Here is a 25,294-nt window from a genome sequence, read left to right as displayed (position 1 = left end):
AATCTGTATTCAGAGCATTCAAATAAATTAAATGAAAAAGGTGCAGATCTAATGCAAATTGCAAATGCTGGTTTCAATAATTGTCACATCAGCTGAGTATTTATCTAATCAGCCGGCTAAATTTACCTTTCTCACTAATATTGTTTTTCTCTTTTGTCACATCATTTTAATGGCATTTTAGTCAAACTGAGGATTTCCCCCTGAATCAGTTGAGAAAGAAGACTATAATGTCCTTATTTGTAGAGGGATTTATTAAGTGGGAATAACTAGTGTGTGGTCATTTTAAAATACATGCTTCTCTTTTCAAGACCCATCCCTCTGAAGTACTTAGGAGTGTTAGCTCTTTTATTTCTTCTTCATTCTGGAATCTTGTTTAAAATCTATATTTACACAGTATTTTCAAAACATTCACGAGTTTATAACAACATTATATAGTTTTTAATCAAAATGATTTCTATAGTACCTTTTTTGTGTGTGTTTCACTATGGTTTCCCTACCAGTTTTCCATGTATCTTCTCTTCCCTTTCAGTGCCATCAATCTTGTTCTGTTTTTTTTCCCCAAGTTAATTAATAATGAAAGGATGTATTCAAACATTGGAATATGAAGTAATGTCTTTCAGCATTTTTCAAATGTTTCACTCAAACAACATCTGTCCCATACATGAGTAAGAGTATGAGATTCCTCGTGATGTGAAGCAACCAGTCCAGGGCTCTGGTGATCCCAGACCCTCCAAGCCACTCAGAAAGACAAAGAAGCAGTATATTGGCACAAATGTGATCCACTTAGAGAACACTGAGTGAAATGTAAAAACAAGCTTTCCTATTGCTTTCTGATGTAGATTAAATGTGGACTTTGACTTGAGATTTCTTAAGACTTCTATGCCTATTGCTTTGCTTTCTTTCATAACCGGGAAAAAAGTGATTCAGTTTGTCACTGGTTGATTCATTTATAGCATCCACAATGTTTTTTTAAAAGAGTTAGGTTAATTTTATAATCTTCTACATGGTATGTTTCAATGAAGACTTCTCGGAGAGGTTCTTAATGTCAAAGAAATTTCACAGACAATATTGGGAAAAATAAATGTGAGAAAGAAAGTCATTTGAGGATTAGGGATAAGTGTGAAAAAGGGCCAGACCCTACTTATATGACTAGAAAATAATTTTCAGTTTGGAGGTTATAATGAACATTATTTTTTTTAAATAAAATTGACCTTTTTTAAAAATGAAGAGGCATGCCTTCTCCTTTAGCAAGAATATTTCATTAATAATTGTCAAGCTGCAATTAGAAGAAGAGCAAGCTTTCAATTCTTATAACTTTTCTCTAAAATGTTGGCACATGAAAAGAAGTGCCCTGGATAGATAGGAAATTAGCATGTCATAAAAATCTATAATAGATTGGCTTTTGTTGTCAATCTCATGAAAGTAATTACATCACGATGACTTTTCCTGAAAATTACGATGGACTTAACAAGGGAAATATGTATATAAGGTAAACAAAAATACAAATAAATATTTCCTTTCAATTCAATTTTCTAATCTCTTTTTAATTGTTTGCTAGGATGGAGACTTTTAAATTATTTTTGGAGGGTAACATGCAAAAATTTTACTTTTTAAGAGGAAAATGTGTACATGATGAGGTGGAGGGTGTTCGGTCACCACACTGCTCAAGGGTCAGTCTTCAGATGATGTTCTCTGATACCCCTGGGGTCAAATGCAGAGGCTTTTCCCTCCCACAACATTTCCCTTAATTTATAGTGTCCTGGGTCATTGAAACAAGGGTGGCCTATAGAGTGTTTGTTTGATAAGGCAACAAATTGCGGGGTCAAAGGTGGCATTAGAACTCCTTGCACAATTAGTGGGTGACATGCTTGCTGCTTGTCCATAGGAAAATCCTTATTAGCTTGCACAGAGAAGGCAGCTAAATTACTTTGTTAGCATAGGTGATGTCTAGCACTCACAGGAATGGAGACTCGTGCTCTCTGCCAACAGACTGGGTTCCAACAGGCCTCCCTAATTCTGGGCAAGGGTGCAAAGAACTTGGTGAACTCTTACTTTTGCCTCTTCTCCCATGTTAAAGAGATTCCTCTTTCCTCATTTCCTCCAACCCAGGGTTTGTCAACCTCGATGCTATTGCATTTTGGATTGGATAACTGTATGTGGTAGAAGCCATCATGTGCATTTTAGGATATAGCAGATATAGCCTCTACCCTCTAGAGGCCAACAGCACTCCTCTGCCCTCAGTTAGGACAGCCAAAAGTGAGTCCAAGTATTGCCAGATGTCCCTAGACAGAGGATTTCAGACAGTGTTTAATATTCACTGCCTTGATCATAGTATTTTTTCTAATGGCATGAAATATAAAGCTATTCATCTGACATCTGTACTATACTGGTTCCACAGAAACAACAGTTACCTTGAGGAAGTGAGTGACTTAGGTCTAGCTGCCTGGAGTTGGGTGGAAGATAGAGGCTTGGGAATTCAAGAGAAAAAATGCAATAAAAAAGGAGAATGACCTAATATTTCAAAGGTTTCTTCACCACCTTCATGTTTGCATGTGAAAAGAATATGTCCCCGATGATCTCAAATGAATGAATCCACTAACTGAAGTACAAAACTAGATTTGTTTTACAAAATTTGTTTTGATATAACCCGATTTTGATAACTGTGATCTTTTTAGTAATGAAAACATTTTGTATAGTTTGAAAATGAAACCATAAAAAGTACAGGTGTGTTCAATCTAGTTCAGACTAGCCAATTAGTAATCCCTTCAAAATATTCTTGGGATAACAAAAGAATATAAATACAAATCTATATATATATGTATAGATTTAATTGTATAGAATGTGTATATGTGCACATATCATATATATATCATATATATATATAATTTTTAAACATGCCACTCTTTTTTTTACATTATTGGCATGAGTAAAATCACTAAGATTGGCATATTCTCTGTTCTTCTGTGTAGAACTAGTTCAAATACATCTCATATCATGTCCACAGTTCACCTATCAAGACAGATGTGGCAGGGGATGTTATCTGTGAATATGCATTGTCTTCTTCAGCATTATTAACTTTTTATATCGTCTACCTATATCAACACATATTTCAACTCCTACCTCCACATTCCCTGTTGGTATCTGTGTCAACAATGTGCTTCCAAGTTGATTAGACGTGGTTAAAATCCTATTCACTTCTCATCAAGAATTAAGTATGCAACAGTGCCTTCTATGTAAGATGGCCCTAGATGCAGATAACATCTTCAAAATTTTTTAAATGTAAAATAAATGGACTCATAACAGACTTACTAACAAGTAATTTGTGATTTATTTCTAAATACATCTTTTGGCAACATTAAATAAGATATTCTGAAATAATTATGATTGGAAGTATATATTCATATTCATGTATATATACTATGAGAATAATGTTATGTTTAAAAGAAAACATTTAAACAGCTTATAATAAATATGACATTTTTTTTTATCTTTAAAACACATTGTCTCCTCAGAAGTATAAGAAATGTTATAAAATCATTATGATCACTGCAAGGAAATTCCCACTTCTTAGTTAAGCCTGAGCTCCCATATGTCTCTTTTACAGCATCTCAGAGGGTGTTGATAGAGTGAAGGACTGAGTTCCTCACTCATTTTCACATTTCACATTTTCATATTATCCCCCTGCCATTTGAAACACTCTATCTTGGGCTCTCAGGACCTCCTCTTCATGTTTTCAAAGGCATATTTAAAGGTTTTTTTCTTTTTCCTTTTTTTTTCCTTTACTACTGAACATATGGGAAAGTTTTAGTTTAATTTTTTTTTCTACTCACTCAATATTAACTTTGGAAACTTTGGTTTTTCAATTTTTTTCATAAATATCATACTTTGCTTGTTTAGATTAGGGATAAGTTAAAAAGAAAATAAAGCCAACCCATGACATCTAATGACTATCTTTCAGGGAATATTTGATTTAGAAAGTCAAAAAATATAAGTCCTGATATTTCTAGAATTCACTCACCCATTAATTTATTGCCAAAAATTCACTATGTATATTATGATTTCTAGGAGTCAGTAGTTATACTGGAAACCCAGGGGATTGTGTTTCTGCCCTAAAGGAGTTAAAAAAATATATATATATATATACATATATGCAGATATATATAATCATATGATGAATGGTATACAAAGGAATAACTATACACATATATAGGGTACATGTATTATATGCATATTCATTATGTAGCTATACATATATATTATTTTCTCTAATATCCATTAAACATATGCAATGTGCAAGGTACACATTAGGTTTATGAAAAAATAGCTTTCCTGAATTTATTTGAGAGACATTTAAAAATGTCCTAATAAGAGAGATAGAAACTTTAAATGCCTTAAAACTGATTTTGGTAATTTGTTTTTAGATTTCATTCATGAAAATATGTTCTTTATAAGGTGCATGAGAATAAACCTGTCACTGGCCATGTGATTGATTGTTCAAAGTGTCATTCTAACTTCCTGGTAGAGAAGGTAGAGCAAATATCAGGCAGGCATTTCTCTAAATAAATTAGAGTGATCACAGTTTACTCTTTCTCCCTGGCAAAAGAGGATTAAGTAAACTATTAAAGATAAAACCCATAATTTAGGTAAGTTCAGATAATAAACTACATAAATATTTTGTGTATGCTTAAGTACTGTGTGTATTATATAGATATACACAAGCAGCATATATGATCTCAGAGTCATGAAAGCAAACAATAAAACTCTCTCAGAGTTTCACTGCTTCATTGCATTGCTACCTAAATGTGTTTCTAGTTAAACCCCAATTTTATACAAAAGCCTAATTCCATATTCTGTTTGATTTCCAGACTTTTAAATGAATAGAATGGGTCAAGCTAAGGGCATGTTTGCAGTTTTCCTTTGAAGAAAATGTTAAGCTATGAACATATTTAAGTAATGTGGTAAACCAGTGGAACTGCCTTCACTTAGTAAGACTCAGCTAATTAAGACAATTGTGAAGGTCACCAACACAGGTTTCAAGTTCACACGAAAATACAGATATGCAGTTACTAGAAATGTTCACAGTTTCATTAGAACCATGAAATGTGAACCTACAAAAACCTCCACAGTCAATAATGGGTCACAGATACTTCTGAAAAAGCCACTTTCCTGAAAACATCATCTCATTGTTTCCTTGACTATATAAGTCTTGTGATGGTTAGTTTTATGTATCAGCTGGACTGGGTTATGGGGTGCCTGGATAGTCAGATAGTTGGATAAACATTATTTCTGAGTGTGCTGTGAGGGTGTTTCCAAACAAGATTAACATTTGAGTGAAAGCCTGAACACAAGGCTGAGTAAGGGAGAATTCTCTCTCTGCCTGATTGTCTTTGAGCTGGAACATTGTTCTTCTTCTGCCTTTGGATTTGGCCTTGGGCTGGAACTTACATCATCAGTTATTCTGGTTCTCAGGCTTTTGGACTCAAGCTTGGATTTATCAGCCTCCATAATCACATGAGCTAATTTCTTATAATAAATCTCTCTTTCTTCCTCTTTCCCTCCCTTCCTCCCTTCCTTCCTTCCTTTCTTTTTCAAATTTTATCCAGCTCCAATAGAAGTCAAGACAGAATAATCCCCTTCTGGTCACGCTCTATCTCAATTTAATTTTTTTTTTCCTTAGCCCATCATGCACTGAGTAAGCTGAGTTTTTGAGAAACCTGGCTTTGTACAGTCATTTCAGTTCCAACACTGCCAATTGAATGACTGCAAGGTCTCATCTTCTTTTCCCTACATGGCCATTAAAATCAGTGCATTTAATGCAGTCCCAGGATTATATCCAGCTTTCTCCCCTGGATACCTTCCTTCTTCTACATTAATTCATTTAAAACTTTAATGTTAAATTTAATTGAATTATCATCCATCCCCTCCGTTCATACTTGATTGTTAAAATTCAGGCAGCCCACGTGATGAAGCAGAGCATGGTATCTTTAATTTCTTTCTTCTTTCCCACTCATTCTATTTCTTCTGCATCTGTTTATCTTCTCCAGTGTTGAAGTGTGGGAAGAGGGACTGGGGAAAAGATAGAGATATTTGGTGTACATTTTTTGTAATCTGTAGCAACATCTTCAAGAAATTTCTTTAATTTTGCAGTCAAAGTGTAAGGTAAAGGATTGGAAAAATGCATTAACCAGCTTTAATAAAATGCACACTTCTCATTTATAACATATATTACAGTACACAAAAACTGTGTGTATTGTGTGTAAAAATCAGTGTATTTACTGCAACAATCTGAAGAAAATAAAACCAAAGGGAGGATAAAATTTCATATTTTCAAATGCTCCTAGGTAGTTAAAAACCTTGGGCAAGTCAATAAACTTTTCAATCTCAATTTCCTTCCTTTTAAAAAGAAAATTTAGATCAGATGATCACTAATACTCTATCAATATAGAATTATAATTTTTTGCCATTAATTACCTTTATCCTTACAGTTAAAGTATTTCTTTCATATTTTATACTAGTATGAAAAATAAAATCTGAACTTCTTCAATAACCAACTTAATTTGAGTAGCTAGCAGATACAACCATGTAATAAATAGACACTAAATGAAATTTGAGTCAATTTTTCTATTTTCTCTCTAGTAGAGATCATCGAAAATACTATATGCCTAGCAATCAAGAGCAAACTAAATGTTTTCCATATATTAAATTGGTAATATTGCCTGACTTTTCAAGTGCAATTATAATGAAAAGAATATTTTGGGCTGTATAAATTGATTTAATGGAAGCAAATTGCACCCCACACACAACCTTACAAATAATCTTAGTCTTATTTTTCTTTTGACATTAGCAGAGTTGATTCTTCTTTTAATATTAAAATCCTCATTAAATAAACACTGAATCAATTTAAGAATTTATTAAAATTAAAGGAAAGATTGGGGTAAAGTTATGCATCTAAGAAATCATTTCAAATGTTTTAACTATCTGAAACTAAGTGAGAGCTCTTGCTATTTACATATAAGATATCTATAATGCTTTGAATATAATTGCCAATTTTAATGATTCAGCAAATTGAATTCCAAAGACCTTGTTTCATCTATCTTTTGTTAAAAAATATTCCAGAACCTGAAACTGAAAATATTTAAGAGAATCCAACTATATAGTTATATACATTAATCTTAGGTTAGTGATTAACTAAAGAATTTTTTTAATTTGGTAAAATTCTTCCCCAATAAGTATTCTGATCTTTGTTTAAGTGTGTACTCTCAAATACTCTCCATCTACTATGTGCATTTTGTTTTTCATATGAGTTTCTAAATATTTCAAACACTATGATATTGTGAATTAGGTTATGGACATGTTAAAAGTTTTTTAACATGTCCATAACCATATTTTACTGAGATCATAATGAAATGGGAAACAAGAAAAAAAAAGGAAAAACAAAATGAGAATGAGATAGGAAAAATGAAAAAAAATGGAGTACTTGGTTTCCTGTCTAAAATAGAATTGCAATAAAATAAAGTGTAATATAGATATTTTTCTTTTGGCATTGCTCATTATCAAGGAGTATCAAGTCAGTATTTTGAGATTTGCCAATAAATAAAAGAACTAGGAGTTGAGAAACATAAATAATATTCGTAAATTTTTGTCCATGAATAAAACATGAGTTAAACAAAGAATCTGATAATTATTTCTCAAATGAGTATGATATCAAAATCAGACATAAGGTCATGAACTATGCATAGAAATTAATTTTTGGTTCCCAAATTCATCCTGTCATTTTTTACTTCTGTCCACATAGAGATAGCCATCAATCTCATAGTATAGCTCTTCAGGCCCATTGCCTTGATGTGATTCTGTGCTATGTTTGGCCATGAGAGTCCTTATGTGAGTCTATTTATAATCCTCCCTCTGCTAAGCACAACTACCACACAGACATTTAATCTTTTTTCTTCTCACCTTCCTGACTTTCTGTTTGTATTTATTCCTATTGCTGCTATAACAAATTATACAAACTTAACAAGTTAGAACTACACAAATATATCTTTTTACAATTCTGGAGATCAGAAGTCAAGAACTGATCTCACTGAGTTTAAGTCAAGGTATCAGCAGGATCCAGGACAAAGCCATTTTCTTGTCTTTTCCAGCTTCTAGGGACCACCCGCATTCAGTGGCTCATGGTTTCCTTCCGATTTCAAATCAGCAAAGATCTGCTGAGTCTTTCTCACATCCCTCTCACCATCCTGCATCCCTCTTTCTCTTATAAGGACCCTTATGATTACATGGAGCCCACTGAGATAATACAGGATAATCATCCCATCTCAAGATTCTTATCTTAATCATATCTGCAGAGTGCCTTTTGATAGATAAAGTAGACACATTCACAGATTAGGGAAGTAGGAGGGCACCTGGGGTTGGAGCATACTTCTGCTACCAAATCGCTGTGCTGGAAACCACCAGTATTTTGTTTTCACCAACTCTCTTAAATTCATAAAGGAATCCCCATTCCCAACCCTAATCCTTCTCCCTTAACGGCTCTGTGCATGATGTACGTATCTGAAATCCACCTCCTTTTTTAAACTAACTAGTACAACCTTATAAAAACTCCTAGGAATTTAGGATTTAGAAATCAAACCCCCAAACTTACAGACAACTTGTGGAGTTTTTTTCTTTCTTGTATGTTTCACTTGAAAATGAACAAAGAAACAGGAAATTCAGGGAAAATAATAGAAAAGTTAAAAATATTAATATGCGGGCTTCCCTGGTGGCGCAGTGGTTGAGAGTCCGCCTGCCGATGTAGGGGACATAGGTTCGTTCCCCGGTCTGGGAAGATCCCACGTGCCGTGGAGCGACTGAGCTTGTGAGCCATGGCCACTGAGCCTGCGCGTCCAGAGCCTGTGCTCCACAACGGGAGAGGCCACAACAGTGAGAGGCCTGCGTACTGCAAAAAAAAAAAAACAAACAAAAATTAATATGCAGTTAACATGAGGTTAATATTTTAAAATATCATAGAATCATATATGTTAATATTTAGGAAACCTAAATATGCTTGCCTTAGAAGAAAAGTTATGTAACATCAATACATAAAAAATAATAAAATCTATCAGGATTGTTTTAACATCAATTATGGTAAAAAGATGTTCTTATTAGTTAAAGCAGAATTAAAAGTAGAGCACTTCACACTGTGCAGATAATGAATACGGGTAATCAAGTCCCTTAAATAAATTTACTTTATTACATAAATCATGCACCTCAATTATTAATTTGGCCTGTTGTCTTTAGATAATCATTTAATTCTCATGTGTGCAATTTTCCTCAGTTAGAATATGTGATGATGAATGTGATAGAGATGGAATTTTCTAAATGTTGGTGTATTGAAGTATGTACTCCTGTGCTAATTCTTTTTAGACACATTATGTGGTTTCATGCATTGTTTGAAGGATAAATTGTTTCGATTGCCTGAAATCACTAATCCTTGTTGTTATAGGGACCCAGTCCTAGAACTGAGCCCAGTGCTAGTACAAACTAAATCCCCAAAGCTATTTTTATTTAGTAATTTAAATTCCATTGAAATAGTGTATGTAGGTCACCAGAAGTAAGAAATGTCTACACAATTATATCAGAATAACATATTTGTAATAGTGTTTACCAAATAATCTCTCTTTATTTTATGCAAGATAATGAAATATTTTGTATTCAGCACTTGGGGTCATGTCGTTTGATTAGAGCTATGGGAGTTCTTAAATATTTAAGAACTAAATCTACTGCTTGTCAGCTAACCTTAGATTATCTTCCTCATAATACATGTCGTTCCAGTGCAAATAAATTACACACAGACCAAAGACTGGAAGGCACACAGGAAAGCAACAATAAATCAGGTCATCCCATTGGAGAATACATAGTAATTGGAGAATTTGCTAAAACTATGTAATTGGAGCAAGATGTGGAAATTTTCTAATTGTTAATAATAAACTGTAATACCTTTTATTTGACCACAAATAACACTTTCAGTTAAAAGACAAAGCTTTAAAATATCAAAATATTTCTAAAGCTGTTTGGTCAAAAACATATGTTAAAATATATATATTAAAAATTTATACCTTGGCACACTTCATACTAAAACAGTATTCTTGTCATTTAAATTCTATTGTAAATCTTAACCCAGTGCACTCATGAATGATCTCTGAAACAAAGCTATAGCTATGAAAAGAGTAGTTAAAAGCAAAGACTAACTTAAAGAAGCATAGCTTTTCTGAGGTCATTTTTCTGTCTCTTTTTGTGTGTCCTTATGTAATATGGAGAGCCTTTCCTCACTTAGGCCATCTGCCCTTTTGTCAAATATACTTGAAATTGTTGGTGGAATTAAAATGATTTAGTATGATAATCTCTCTGAAGTGAACTTTAAATGTTAGTTTCACACCAAAAAAAATGATTTTTAAAGTATAACAAATTTCTGACTGCCATTAAATATGAAATCTGAAGTAGAATAATTTAAGAGAGGTTTATTTTGTCAATTTCACCACCTGTAACTGATTTTTTTTTTTTTTTAACAAGAGGCAGTTTTGGGCTGGGATTGCCTTCGAAGAATAATCGTGCCAATATCCTCCCAAGTCTACATTTCATGACATCACATTGAAATTTTCAAATCAGCCATTTCGGGGGTATTTACAGTACATAAATCAGTAAATGCTACAAATCAGGGTTCCTCCCCACCCCACCCAACTGATCATTGACCATTTACCAACATATCCCTGTGATGCTGACACTAGTGATTTCTGTTTGGCCTGAGCTATATGTCCCCAATTACTAAGGTGAAATGCTTCAAAATAAAGCAGGCTGTTGTACTTTTTGAATTAATATAGTTTGTTGCATGTGGTTAACTTACTTCCTGTCTAAAGATGCCTAAACTAAAGAAAAATGCTGATTTTACACTTTTTATATTCCATTACCACACTCGACAACTTGAACGTATTTTCCTAAAAGAATCTAATTAATGGTTAAAAGGGGAGAGACATTAAATTTAGATTGCTTATTAGTAAGTACATAATGATTGCTTATTAGTAATTACACAATGAAAGAATCGGCAAGATCCAAGGTGAAAATTAGGTCAAATTCAGAATTGTTGGTTGGATGTTTATTTAACAAATTTTAGTTGAATGCAAATGAATAAAAATACACACTATGCTATCCAGGGTGGTGGTAAGAAAATAAATTACTATATTGAAAAGGCAGACACCTAAACCAATATTTATAGAATGCTGTAATAACTAATTTCTTAAATGTCCAGAGTATTCTGAAAAACCTAGAAACCCATCTGAGGTTTGAAGTCATAGATCTAGCCACCATTCTTTTTATTTATTTATTTTCATTGATATATAATTGACACACAGCATTGTGTAAATTTACGGGTGTATACAATGTTTTGATTTGATACATTTATATATTGCAATATGCTTACCACTGCAGTGTTAGCTCACACCTCTATCATGTCAGTAATTATCATTTCCTTTTTGTGATGGGAACAAACAATTAAGATCTACTCTCTTAACAACTTTGAAGTTTATAATACAGTATTGTTGTCTATAATCATTTTGCTGTGTATTAGCTCTCCAGGATTTATTTATCTACTATGCATATATGTACCCTTAACCCACATGTCTCCAATTTCTCCACCCTCTAGCCCATGGTAACTACCATTCTACACTCTGTTTTCACGAGTCTGGCTTTTTTAGATTCCACATATACGTGATATCATAAAGTATTTTTCTTTTTCTGTCTGACTTATCTCTCTTAGCATTATGTCCTCAAGATCCATTCATGTTTTTGCAAATGGCAGGATTTCCTTCTTTCTCGTGGCTGAATAATATCCACGTCTTTATCCATTTATCCAATGAGGAACACTTAGGTTGTTTCTGAATCTTGACTGTTGTGAATAATGCTGCCATGAATATGGGAATGCATGTATCTCTTTCATATCCTGTTTCCATTTCCTTTGGATATATCCAGAAATGGGATTGCTGTATTACATAGTAGTTCTATTTTTAATTTTCTGAGGAACCTCCATATTGTTTTCCATAGTGGCTCAACCAATTTACATTCTCAACACTGTACAAAGATTCCCTTATCTTCACATCTTGCCAACATTTGTTATCTCTTGGCTTCATGATGATAGCCATTCTAACAGGGGTAAGGTGATATCTCATATTGGTTTTAATTTGCATTTCCCAGTTGACCAGTGGTGTTGAGCATCTTTTCATTTGGATGTCTTCTTGGAAATATATCTATTCATTTCTTCTGCACATTTTTAAATCAATGAAAAATCACAAGGCATGCTAAAAGACAAGAAAAAACAGTCTAAAGAGACAAAGCAGTGACTGGTATCTGACTCAGAAATGACACAGATATTGGAATTAATAGAGAATTTAAAATAATTATGATTAATATATTAAGGGCTATAATGGAAAAAATAGACAACATGAAATACATATGGGAAATGTAAGTAGAATGCAATTCTAAGAAACAATCAAAAGGAAATACTAACAATTAAAAACATATAATAAATCGGGACTTCCCTGGTGGTCCAGTGGTTAAGACACGGTGCTTCCACTGCAAGGGGAGTGGGTTTGATCCCTAGTCAGGGAACTAAGATTCTACATGCTGCATGGAGCAGCCAAAAACCACCCCCCCCCAAATCACAAAAACATATAATAAATGAAGAATACCTGAAATGGGCTCATTAGTAGACTGTACATGGCTTGAATACATGTGAATAGAAATTTCCCACTGAAATGTAAAGAGAAAAAAAAAAGAATGAATAAAAAACCAACATCATATCAAAGAACTGTTGGAAAATTTCAGAATGTGTAACATGTAATTGGAATATCTAGATCAACAATTCATGTGAAATTGATTTTATTATGGAGAGAGCTAGGGATCAGGTTTTATTTTTATCTGAATATCCAGCTGATCCAAAACCAGAACTAGTTGTTCAAAAGGTCATTATTACAGGCTGAATTGTTACCCCCATCCTCAAATTAACGTGTTGAAACCCTAACCCCAGTACTTCAGAATATGACCGTATTAGGATATAGGCCCTTTAACAAAGTGGTTAAGTTAAAATGAGGCTTTTAGTGTGGGCCCTAACCCAATTTGCTTAGTGTCTTTATAAGAAGAGGAAATTTGGACACTTGGATGGACACCAGGGATATATGTACATAGAGAAAAGACCATGTGAGGACACAGTGAGAAGGTAGCTATCTGCAAGTCACAGAGGGAGGCCTCAGAACAAACCAAACATGCCAGCACCTTGATCTTGGACTTCTAACCTCCAGAACTGTGAGAAAATAAATGTCTCTTTTTTAAGCTACCCAGCCTGTGGTATTTTGTTATGACGGCTGTAGCAAACTAGAACAGACATTTTCCTCCTGCTGCTCTATATTGCCACCACTTCCATATATCAATATTTTACACCAATGTTTTGTTCCAATCATTTTGTTTCAAATATCAAAATCCACATTTTACATGAGTTCAGCAGTATAAGAAATCTTGATAACTGTAGAACAAATACTCCCACTTTCTTCTTCAAAATTGATTTTGCTATTCATGGCATTCTCAGTTTTATACAAATTTTAAGATGTGAATGTCAGAATACAAGCATTTTGCTAGATTTTTATTTTACATTTTAATTGAGCTTGCATTGAGCCTACAATTCAATATGAGGAGAATTGACATCTTTACAATATTGAGCCTTCTTCCATTTCTCTAGGCTCTAGGTTTTTTTTCTCAATACAGTATTCATCGTATCTAACATAACTCTTTTAAGATTTATTCCTATGTATTCAATATTTTCAATTACTGTATAATTAATATATATTGTCATTTGTTGCTTTGCTGCAAAATTAAGACTGATTTATCAATTTTTGTATATTGACATAGATTTTTATATATTGACTAGAAAACATCTAAACTGGATTATAAATTCTGATAATTATAATAGATTATTTTCAATTTTTATGTATACAATCATATTAATTAGCAAGTACAGTTTTATTTTTTCTTTTCCAGTTTATATAATTCTTTTTCTTTCTTTGCATTACATTTATCACATTTTAACAATTCTCATACAATGTTGATTATAAGTATTAATAGCAGGCATCTTTTTTAAGATTTTTGTAGTTAGAGGACATTTGTATGATGCATGATGTAGGTAGACTTTTTAAGATGGCCTTTATAATGTAAAGGGACTTTCCTTCTATTCCTATATTGCCATGAGTTTCATCACTAATAAATTTTGAGTTGATTTTGTTACTATAATACTGGTTCTAAATTTTCCATCTGAATTTTTTATGATTTGTAGTTCCTTTTTCAAAATTTTAATCTCCTCTTTTATCTTTTCTAATCATATTAGACATATTTATTCTAAATTTGTGTTTGAAAACTCCAATATCTGTCACATCTATGAGTCTTCCATTTTTATTGTTTCTCTTAGTTTTCAGTTACATTGTCCTGTCTCCTTGTGCCCAGGTTATTATTACTATGTACCAAAATTATATGTAAAAATTGTAGTAACCTTGTGAGACCTAAGATGATGTTATCTTCTATTAGGGTCACTAGTGAACTATCTTTCCTGGTTCATGGATATTGTGGTAAATTAAGTTGAATTTCAGTCCCTGGGGAAGCCAGCTTATTTCCACTTCTCTTGTACTTCTTGTCCCAATACAAAACTATGAGAGATAATGTCGACTCTGATTTACCTAGTAGCCCTTTGTAACTGTTGAATTATTTTCTTAGCTTCTCTCGCTCAATGTCACCTCTTTTGGAATTAGTCAATACCTTGGTTGAAAAGATACTTCAAATGCTTGCTTCTTTTACTTAGGGTTTTACTGGGTTTTACTTAGTCTAAGTTCACATCTCCATAATTTTGAGCTATAATTATAGCTATGTGAAACTAACTCATTTTTTTTTCCTCAAGTTTTTTATAGCTATTCTTTTTGGGGGGCTGCTGTGCCTTGTGGTATGTGGGATCTTAGTTCCCTGACCAGGGATCGAACCTGCATGCCCTGAAGTGGAAGTGTGGTGTCTTAACCACTGGACTGCCAAGGAAGTCCCTAGCTATTCTGGATTTCACAGAATTGGTTTGCTTTATTGCAACAAAACATAGTGCAACTTAATGCAACTGAAACTCTAAACACATTTTTCCCTTTGATCTTTTGTGCTAAATTATATTTATAACAAGGTATTTCACCAAATGCAAGCATCTCTTTGTTTTCTATATAGAGTCCCTCTCTATAAAGTACAGATGTGAGTATTTGGGGTGGAACGTGGGTACCTACATCATACTATATTCTTGTCACTTCCTTAGCCCATTTCAAGGTCCAGATGTCTATACCCGACACTGCCACCTGATACAACTGTCCCTAACATGCAAGATTATACAAAGGCATATAGACAGACTATCAAGACTCCAACTGCTAAATCTGGGACTGAATTCTATTTTCACTTAGTATTGATTCTTGCTATAAATTTTTGTAAATGACACCATCATTTACGTAAGTTTCAGGCCAAAAATCTAGCAGTCTTGGACTCTTCAGTTTCTTTCACACCCTATATACAACCCATTAGCAAATCTGTCAATTTTAATTTCAAAATATATCCTAAAATCCTACAAATTTTCATTTTGTGCAATATTTAAACTAGTTTTGAATATTTCTTATTTCTCAACTTGACTACTAAAAGCACTTTCTTAATAGATCTTCAAACTTTTGTTCTTACCCCTCTGGATTATATTCTCTATAGGTTCCACATATGAATCACATAACCATTCTTCTGCTATATAAAAAAAGAATGGCTTTATATTTTACTTAGAATAAAATATAAAGTCCTTATTTCAGCCTAAAGTACCTTATGGTTGCTCCCCATGGATGCCTCTTTGGACTCACTTCATACTAACTTCATCCTTCAAATTCCACTATTGACCAAAGGTCATTAGCTTGTGTGACATTTTTGTTATCATAAACTAATATAACCCACTTCCTTTTTTTACTCCAGTTCTGCTCAACTCCAACCTGCTCAAAGTGGCGAACTACTTTGTGTGCCTGCTATTTAGAATGCTCTAAAAGAATATTTATTTATTAATCAAAATAATAAATTAATGGTCCTTCTTTAGTATAATCATGACTCCTTTTTTGTCAAATATGAGGTCATATTAGGGAAAATAGCATTGCATATTCTGAATAAAATAAATAAAAATATTAATATTTACTGAGTTAGAAAAAGACTAATATGCATACCACAATTTGTGGAACTAAAGCAATAGCCAAAAGCCTAAGAAATATTTGGGCTCTTACTTTAGAAACCACCTCTGTAGAGTTTTCTATTTGTTAGAAAATTTTGCAACCTTCAATTGCTTTTTATACTTAACATATAAAAACAAATGTGAAAACATTAAAAAAATGTATACATCTTGTAAATATTCCACAGAAACATGTAGCAATTAGCTTCCTTATATGTACAGTCCTGAGTTCTTTAAGAGGCAAACAAGACAATATGTTACTTCTTACATCTTCTAGTTAAAAATGTAGTGATAGTAGAGAGACAAAGTAGGTTAATACTGTAAAAAGCATAATGTTCATCGCTTCCAAAATCTTTAGCAATAATATGTGTGTTTAATCGCTTGAAGGAATTTTTTAAGTTATGCTTTTCCACTTTTGGTTTTGCTCTTAGATATAAAAATGGAATTAGCTCCCTTCCCAAACTCACAATGGAAACAATCTGGACTAACTTCAAATTCACTGCTTTATTCAAACCCGTCAGAGAGCTGAGGTTAAAAATAGGAGGAAATTCGGGCCTTCAGGAGAAAGGATAAGGAAGCACACCCTTACCTAGAGAAGATGCAACAGGTAAAAGTAAGAAAATTTAGGTACAATAGTTGACACAATGGAGAAGGCCAAGTGCAGGCTGGTGGAACAGTGTGAGACCCATGGGGGCTGCAGAAACTGAAGCGTTTGCACCCTCTTACAGATTCCTCCTCCACAAACCCCACTAAGAGCTCGAAGAGAAGTTTAGAATGAACACTAAAAGCTGTCCCTTGTGGTGCAGACATAGAAGAGGGGAACATCAGGAGAGCGGGGGGGTCAAAAGCAAATCCCAGACCCCCTGCGATACTAAAGCACCACAACCTCCATCTGTGGGGAGGTGGCAAGAAGCTTTGCTGCCATTAAGATGGTGCTGCAAACTCACAGCAGCTGGAAGAGGAGGAAAGAGAGGGAGGCGTGGGGAGCCTGCTTCTGTGGGAGGGGTCAGGATTAAACTAGGGCACAACAATTAAGCATGGATTTTATGGAGCTAATTTCTTAGTGGACAAAAAAGTCATTTTAAAAATGAATAATTCCTCTGGTAAGTAATAGGATCTGTGTTAAACATACAAATCTCCTAAATTTCAAATTAAAATGAGGTGAAATTCAGTGCAGCTTAATCTAAGATTGTATTTTTCATTATGAAATTTATTTTTGTTTAGGCTCTTGAAAATCTTCATTGCTTGCTGAAATATATTAAATAATTACCTTAAAGTATAAGCTTTGTAGGTAATCTCTGTTCTTTAGAAATTGAATGAAGTACTAAGAAATATCAGATAAACAATACCAAGGCAATAAAGAACCAGAACAAGTTCACCATCACAGTGAATAAATAGAAGGGAGAAGAATGCTTCCCAGGTAGCATAAGATAAAGGCACAACATCAGGCATATTTTGTTTTTCTTTAAAATATTGTATTCATTTTAACATTTACTAAAATACGCACATAGACAAAACTCTAATAATACAAAGAAGTTTAAACATTAAACACTTTTTGATAGCATTTGTTTTGACTCATTTTTTTTGCCCCTTTCCTTTGTAAAACATGCGGAACATGATTGGAAAAAGAACGTTTTCACTTATGAAAAGTAAGAATGTTTTAAAAAGCTTGACAACCTAGAGGCACTAAAAATATTTGCTGCTGAAAAGGTGTGGGTGAGACAACTGTAAATGATCAGAAATAAGAAAACCAAAAATATTAAGGACAATACTGCATTTAGATATCTTTGCAAATCTCTCTAAGTTCTCACATCACCTTAAAGAAACTGAAAATGGGAATTGTGGAAGGCATGCTGCAAGTAGGGTTTATAAAATAAAAATGGTAGGTACCTATCCTCAAAATAGGGAACAGAAGCTTAGCTCTATAACAAAATATTATGAAAAAATATAGTTTTATATATTTGATGTTAAAGTAAGATAATTTATTTTTCCAATTAACCAAAAACTCCTAATCCCAATGGATAAGAATTTCTGCCCTTATTCCCTCATTCTCAGCCACAAAAGACAATGATTTTGACTCTTTACACCATTTATTTACACCATTTCTTTTTATAGTGCTTTTTGATTATTTTCAAGCAGTTTTTATTACTTGTACATCTATATTTCTTTTCTTATTTTTATTTTAAGTAAGACTTTTGGGGGGGCAGTTTTAGTTTCACAAGAAAATTGAGAGAAAGTACAGAGATTTCCTATATACCCTCTGCTCTCATACACATATAGCCTCCCCCATTATCAACATCCCCAACAGAGTGGTACATTCGTTACAACTTAAAAACCTACATTAACGTATTATAGTCATGCTAAGCCCATAGGTTATATTGCCGTTATTCTTGGTGTTGTACGTTCTATAGTTTTGAACAAATGTATAATGACATGTATCCATTATTAAGATATCATACGGAGAATTTCCACTACCCTAAAAATCCTCTGGACTTTGCCTACTCATCCCTCCCCATTCCACAAGTCCTGGAAACTACTGTTCTTTTTACTGTCTCTGCAGTTTTGCCTTTTTTCAGAATGTCATATAGTTGGAACCAGACAGTATGTATGATATATACATAGCATGCATAACCTAATCCATTGTATTATTATTTTGAACAAACTGCTGTTAAATCAATAAGAAAAATAAAATTTTTATTTTACATTTACTTATTCCTTCTTTGATGTTCCTCCTTACTTTATGTAGATCTGAGTTTCTGACCTATATTATTTTCCTACTTTAAAGAACAACTTTTAAGGTTTCTATCATCTACTGTCAACAAATTCCCTAAAGGCTTTATTTTTCCTTCACTTTTTTTTTTTTAAGAAGATGTTGGGGGTAGGAGTTTATTAGTTTATTTATTTATTTTTGCTGTGTTGGGTCTTCATTTCTGTGCATTATTTTCCTACTTTAAAGAACAACTTTTAAGATTTCTATCATCTACTGTCAACAAATTCCCTAAAGGCTTTATTTTTCCTTCACTTTTTTTTTTTAAAGAAGATGTTGGGGGTAGGAGTTTATTAGTTTATTTATTTATTTTTGCTGTGTTGGGTCTTCATTTCTGTGCAAGGGCCTTCTCTAGTGTGGCAAGTGGGGGCCACTCTTCATCACGGTGCACGGGCCTCTCACTGTCTTGGCCTCTCATTGTGGAGCACAGGCTCCAGACACGCAGGCTCAGTAGTTGTGGCTCACGGGCCTAGTTGCTCCATGGCATGTGGGATCCTCCCAGACCAGGGCCCAAACCCGTGTCCCCTGTAATAGCAGGCAGATTCTCAACCACTGTGCCACCAGGGAAGCTCTTCCTTCACTTTTGAAGGATAATTTCATCAGTACAGAATTCTAGGTTGGTGATTTTTCTTTTTCTTTCAACACTTGAAATATTTAATTTTACTCTCTCCTTGCTTGCATGGCTTCTGAGAAGTTGGATGTAAATCTTATTATTCGTCCTCTGTAGGTAAGGCTTTTTATTCTCTCTGGTTTCTTTCAGGAGTTTTTCTTTATCTTTGATTTTCTGTAGTTTAAAAATGATATGCCTAGGTGTAGTTTTAAGGGGCCCTTATCCTGTTTAGTGTTCTCTGAAATTCCTGGATCTGTGGTTTGTTGTCTAAAATTAATCTGGGGAAATATTAACCATTATTATTTCTTCTGTACTTTTCTCTGTTTCTTCTTCTTCTGATATTCCCATTATATGTATATTTCCCCTTTTATAGTTGTCTCACAGTCCTTGGATACTTTTTTTTGTCTTTGTTCTTTCTTCAGTATTCAAGGATTCTATTGATATATTTTCTAGATCAGAGACTTCTTCCTCAGTTTATATTTAATTTTTAAAATTTCTTTCCTGTATCTTATTATACTAACCACCTAGTTTGATTTCTATACATTCTTTTTTATTATTTTTATTTTTATTATATTATTGGGTGTCTTTTTTTCCTCCTATTTTTGTCTATTTCATTTTATTCTCTTATCATCTTTGACTATCTTTCCTCCAGGGTTTTTTTTTTTTTCTATATTTTTTCTGGGTCTTTGAGTTTTATGTTTTATATAGGTTTTGTGATTCTTGTATTGTCATTTACATATAAGAACAGAAAATAACTTTTAAAATATGACTGGGAGGTCTGTGTACATGTGCAGAATTTGTGAAACAGCTGTGGATACATGAGAAACGAATATGCCGTTATGTTGAGCATACACTAAATACCACCAGGAGAAAGTACCAAAACTAATATGAGTTCTCAGTTACCCATTGTTTTCCATTATTAGAAAATAATTTTCTTTCTTTTGTGGTTTTATTTTCTTCTTAATTTTGTCTTAAGTATTTATTTATTTGTAAGCTTGTTTGTTCATTTTTCACCTGGGGTTAGATCAGTAAATGCCAGTGTTCTGTGCACTGGGTAAAATAGGAGTTGGGATGAAAGAGTTCTGTTTCACCTGTTCCTATAATCAGCCTACATCTCACCATCCTGTCCAGCCCTCCAAGGATCTCCTGAACAGGTAAGCTTCCACTTTTGGTGTCACCCTCTTTGCTAGTAATTTAAGCAATGATTTCAGCTGCCCTGCTTCCCTTCCTTCACCATAAATTTAAAGGAATTGTGTGAACTAAATGAATGCTTTAGTTTTTTCTACCATCTTGAATTAAAAACTCTCTAGTTTCTACTGTTAAATTTTTTGTTAATCTAGTTTTACATTTGTAAAAAGTATTAAAGCACATACTTCCAACTCTTCATTACCCTTTTATGTAAATAATTTTAATTTGTTGAAATATGGAGAAAAATGATGAGAATGATTTGTATTTAAATTTGAAAATAATGCCTTCCGGAAGCGAATTGAAGACTTTACATCAAGACTACCTAAAGCTGTTCAATTGTGATGGCTTGATTGCAAAACCATCTAGTAGCACTCAAAACTCAATGTACTTTTAAGTTTATCCTGTCAATGATAAATGAAGTTGGATATCTGTTTTCACAGATTTTATTCAGTACTTACTGACAGTAGGGAAAAATCTGACCCCATTCTGATTTGTGCAGAGAGGACAGGGGCGTTTTTTAAAAGGAGAATGAGAGAATAGGGAAGGAGAGAACAAGCAGGGCTCAGGTAGTCAGCGACGTGGAAAGTTACAAACGATTGGTCAGTGTTAGATGCCATTAGACCAGCTGTATCTGCTAGCTGGCAATTAACAAATTAGGATTCTATCCTCCCACAGAGACTGGGAAACTAAAGGTCCTGTACTTCCTGATAAGTACATTTCAAAAAATTGCTTTTAGGTCTTTGAGAAAGACACTCCTGAATTGGAAGATATACATGCATCTCAAATGGACAGAGGAAAGGTTCACAGGTATAAGTCTTTTTTACTAAATGCTCTAAAAAAAGGAGGACAGGGTCATTTCCTCAGGTATTGGATGGAAGAAACAAATACTTCTGACAGCCCTGAGCCAGACAGCAGCTCAAAAGGGGGCAGAGGTGCCCCAGGGACTTGGCCTTAGGCTGGTAGAAGCCATGCTAGGGCTGGTCAAGTCTCTTAATGCAGGAGTTTTGACCTATTCTTATGTGCCAAGTGTTTTTTCCAGTTCTCAATCCAATAGTTTAAAAACCCATACTTACTCTAAGAAAAAAAGAACTGTGGATGAACTGGATATATGACATTATTTGGTATTCATTAAACACTGGGAATTTCAGAAATGTCTCTCTTAGACTTACTAATGTGGACATTAAATAGAGAAATAAAATGGAACAGTAAATAAAAAGTATTGCTTACTTTTTCAAAATTTCAAAACATTGAATGTCATGCAGTATTACAGAAACATTTTTTCAGCTTAAATGTGAAGCTGCACCACCAGGGAAGCCCCAAGCATCATTCTTGATGAACTTCTTGTTCATCCACACTAAAATTATATGTATTAAAATCATTGTAATTATTGTTAAATGATGTAATGTGCTTAACAAAAAGCCAGTTATTTAATTAGCACTCAGTAAATGTTAGTTGTTTTGGTTGTGGCTGTTATTATTAACTGACTCATTCTCAGATTCCTTTAGTGGTTATTCTGTATAGTTTTAAGTTCTTCTTGTCTTTTTTCTTATAAAAAGTTGCTTTTAGTGGTTGAGAGTCCACCTGCCGATGGAGGGGACACGGGTTCGTACCCCGGTCCGGGAAGATCCAACATGCCGTGGAGACGCTGGGCCCGTGAGCCATGGCTGCTGATCCTGAGCGTCCAGAGCCTGTGCTCTGCAACAGGAGAGGCCACAACAGTGAGAGGCCCACATGTTGCAAAAAGAAAAAAAAAAAAAAAAGAAAAAAAAAGTTTCTTTTCCACCATGTCTACCTATGCTGATTCTCTGTTCAATATCTTCAGCCAACGTTCCCTGTTCCATTCCAATCCTATAAATACAAACACTTAAAAGTAAGTCTTACTTAATATAAAAAAATTCGTAAGTTAACTCAACATTCCACCTAACAAATACCATCAGCCTTCTTCAATGTCTAATTTCCCTCTCCTCTACCTTCCATTTCCAATGCACTGAATTTTCTAGACCCACTGCTGTGTGGACAGAACTCCACTCTAAAACAATATAACATTTATATTTTAAGTAGTTACTTAATATCTATTTACTTACTTACCAGGCATTAACTCCCTTGTATCTGAAGCTTGAGTGCTAGGATCTAGTTTATATTTTTAAATACTTTTAAGTAGATGACAAATATGTAGCTGGTTATGACCACTACTAAAAGTTATACTTTTTAGGCAATATCAAAGTATTTTCATATTTATCTTATGACATTATAATTAGTATCTATGCAAAAATGATGCATAATTGTGGTATGGAATTAGATATTAAAGATAGCAACATGAATGTCTTTAATAGAGGTTATTAAGCCTCATTATACATGGCTTATACAATCCCAAATCCATTTTTTAGTTCTTCCTCACCAAGCATAGTTTGCTCTCTCTTTTTAATGTGGCTATATGCTCAGATTAGTAGTTGCACTTTCCTAAATTTCTTGCAACAAGTGTTATCCAAGTAACAAAATGCCAAGTAACTAGACAAAATGTTTTCTGGAGCTGGCTGGGAAAGTTTTGCTTTTCCACTACGTCTGGTTTGTTGTTTCATCATCTTCCTGTGTAGCACACAGAAAAAATGATGGAAATATTGAGGTATCTTTGTGAACATTTCACAATCATGAGCACACCTATTAAATGTACCATAACTGAATGATAGTATGTGACAGGGACATTTAAGAAATTGTAGAGTCATTGCACCAGACTTGGGTCACCTGCTTTCAGACATAGTAGATGAAAAATAAAATCTACTGTTGATTAAACCATTCTAGTCAGGTGTTTCATACACCTATAGTTAAATGAAATCTCTAAATGATTCAAAATACTATAAGCTGAAATTACTCATTTTAGGAAATTTTCAATATAATTTGGAGATAGACTCAAAGACTATGATCTTCTAGATTTTATTAGAAACCAAACAAATTCTAATATCATTAATGAAAACAGAGTATTTTTAAATTTTGCCATATATAGAACATGAGAAAACACACTAAATTCAAAAGCCATCCTTAAGAAAATGATCAAAGCTAAATCTTGCCAAGTCAAATTAGAAATATTTTCTGTTTATGAAGTAGTTGTACAATTCCTTAATAAATAGGAAGCTATGGCTGACTGGGTCTTTTTAATTTGTTTGTTAATACTCATAAATAATTATATGCATCTTGTTTAAGAGTTACCTGTTCCAAAATGAATTCATTCCTTTGAAGATTTGATAACTTTCTAACAATATGTACCAAGATTCAGTACTTTATTCCTAGTTTCTTACCTCCATCATGTTCAAATGCTTGATAGCTTTCTCAGGATCCATTCATCTCCTCATCAACTTATTACAATTCTCGGATTTTTCTCTCTTGTGCTCAGTGCTTTAGTGTAATAAAATTTATATCTTCATTCATACATTAGATTAATTTATACCTGGATAAATTTCTTGTACGTTTTATTCTTTTACCACACTTTCATGTTGCCTAGATACTTCTTCAAGGCAGGTCTCACATGCCTTCCTTACCTCCCATGCCCTAAATAAAAATACACTGTAATTTTTTTTAATTTATAAAAGTGAATTATAGATTCTAGAGAAAAGAAAAGAGCCATATGAAGCAAAAATAGATGTTGATCTAGAGAATCACCCTTGCTAAAAGAATTATTCCCAAAAGGGTGCACAGAAAAATCTTTTCCTTAACCATGAGCTTCAAGCAGAATTTTTAGTTTTCTACTGCTGCAATAACAAATTACTCCAAATTTAGCAGTTGGATGCAACACCCATTTATTATCTCATAGTTCTATAGGTCAGAGTCCAGATATAGCTTCACACAACTCTGTCCTCTGCTTAGAGTTTCATAAAGCTGAAATCAAGGTGTCAGCAAGGCTGCATTTCTTTCATGAGGCTCTGGACCCACTTCTAAGATAATTCGTGTTGTGGGCTGGGTTTAGTTCTTCCTTGTGGTTGTAGGAATGAGGTCCCCATTACAATGCCAGCTGTCAGTTTAAGGGCAGTCTTTGTTCCTAGAGGTTGCCACATTCCTTCTAGTGCTTTCCAAGTAGCCTCTGTCCAGGAACTGCAAGTTAAGTCTCTCTCTCCTTCCAATACCTCCTCCCTCTCCTTCTGCTACACCCCTGGCCTCCAGCCAGAGAAAATGCTCTGCTTTGAAAGGCTCATGTGATTAAATTGGGATCACTCAGATAATCCAGGATAATCTCCTTGTTTTAAGGTCCATAACCTTAATTATATCTGCAAAATCCCTTGTAAAATGTAATGTAACACATTCACAGATTTCAAGGATTAGAAATTGGACATACTGGGAGGCCGTTTTTCATCCTACCACACCCACACATCAAGTTCTTGGAAGAAAAAACAACTAAGAAAACACAATTAATTTACTTTTCAAATTCATAAATATCTCTCTTTATTCACACGAT

Source organism: Mesoplodon bidens (assembly GCF_964165515.1).
Source record: "Mesoplodon bidens genome assembly, chromosome: 1".
Lineage (NCBI taxonomy): Eukaryota > Metazoa > Chordata > Mammalia > Artiodactyla > Ziphiidae > Mesoplodon > Mesoplodon bidens.
The sequence above is the reverse complement of the archived record's forward strand: the minus strand, read 5'-3'. Positions refer to the sequence as shown.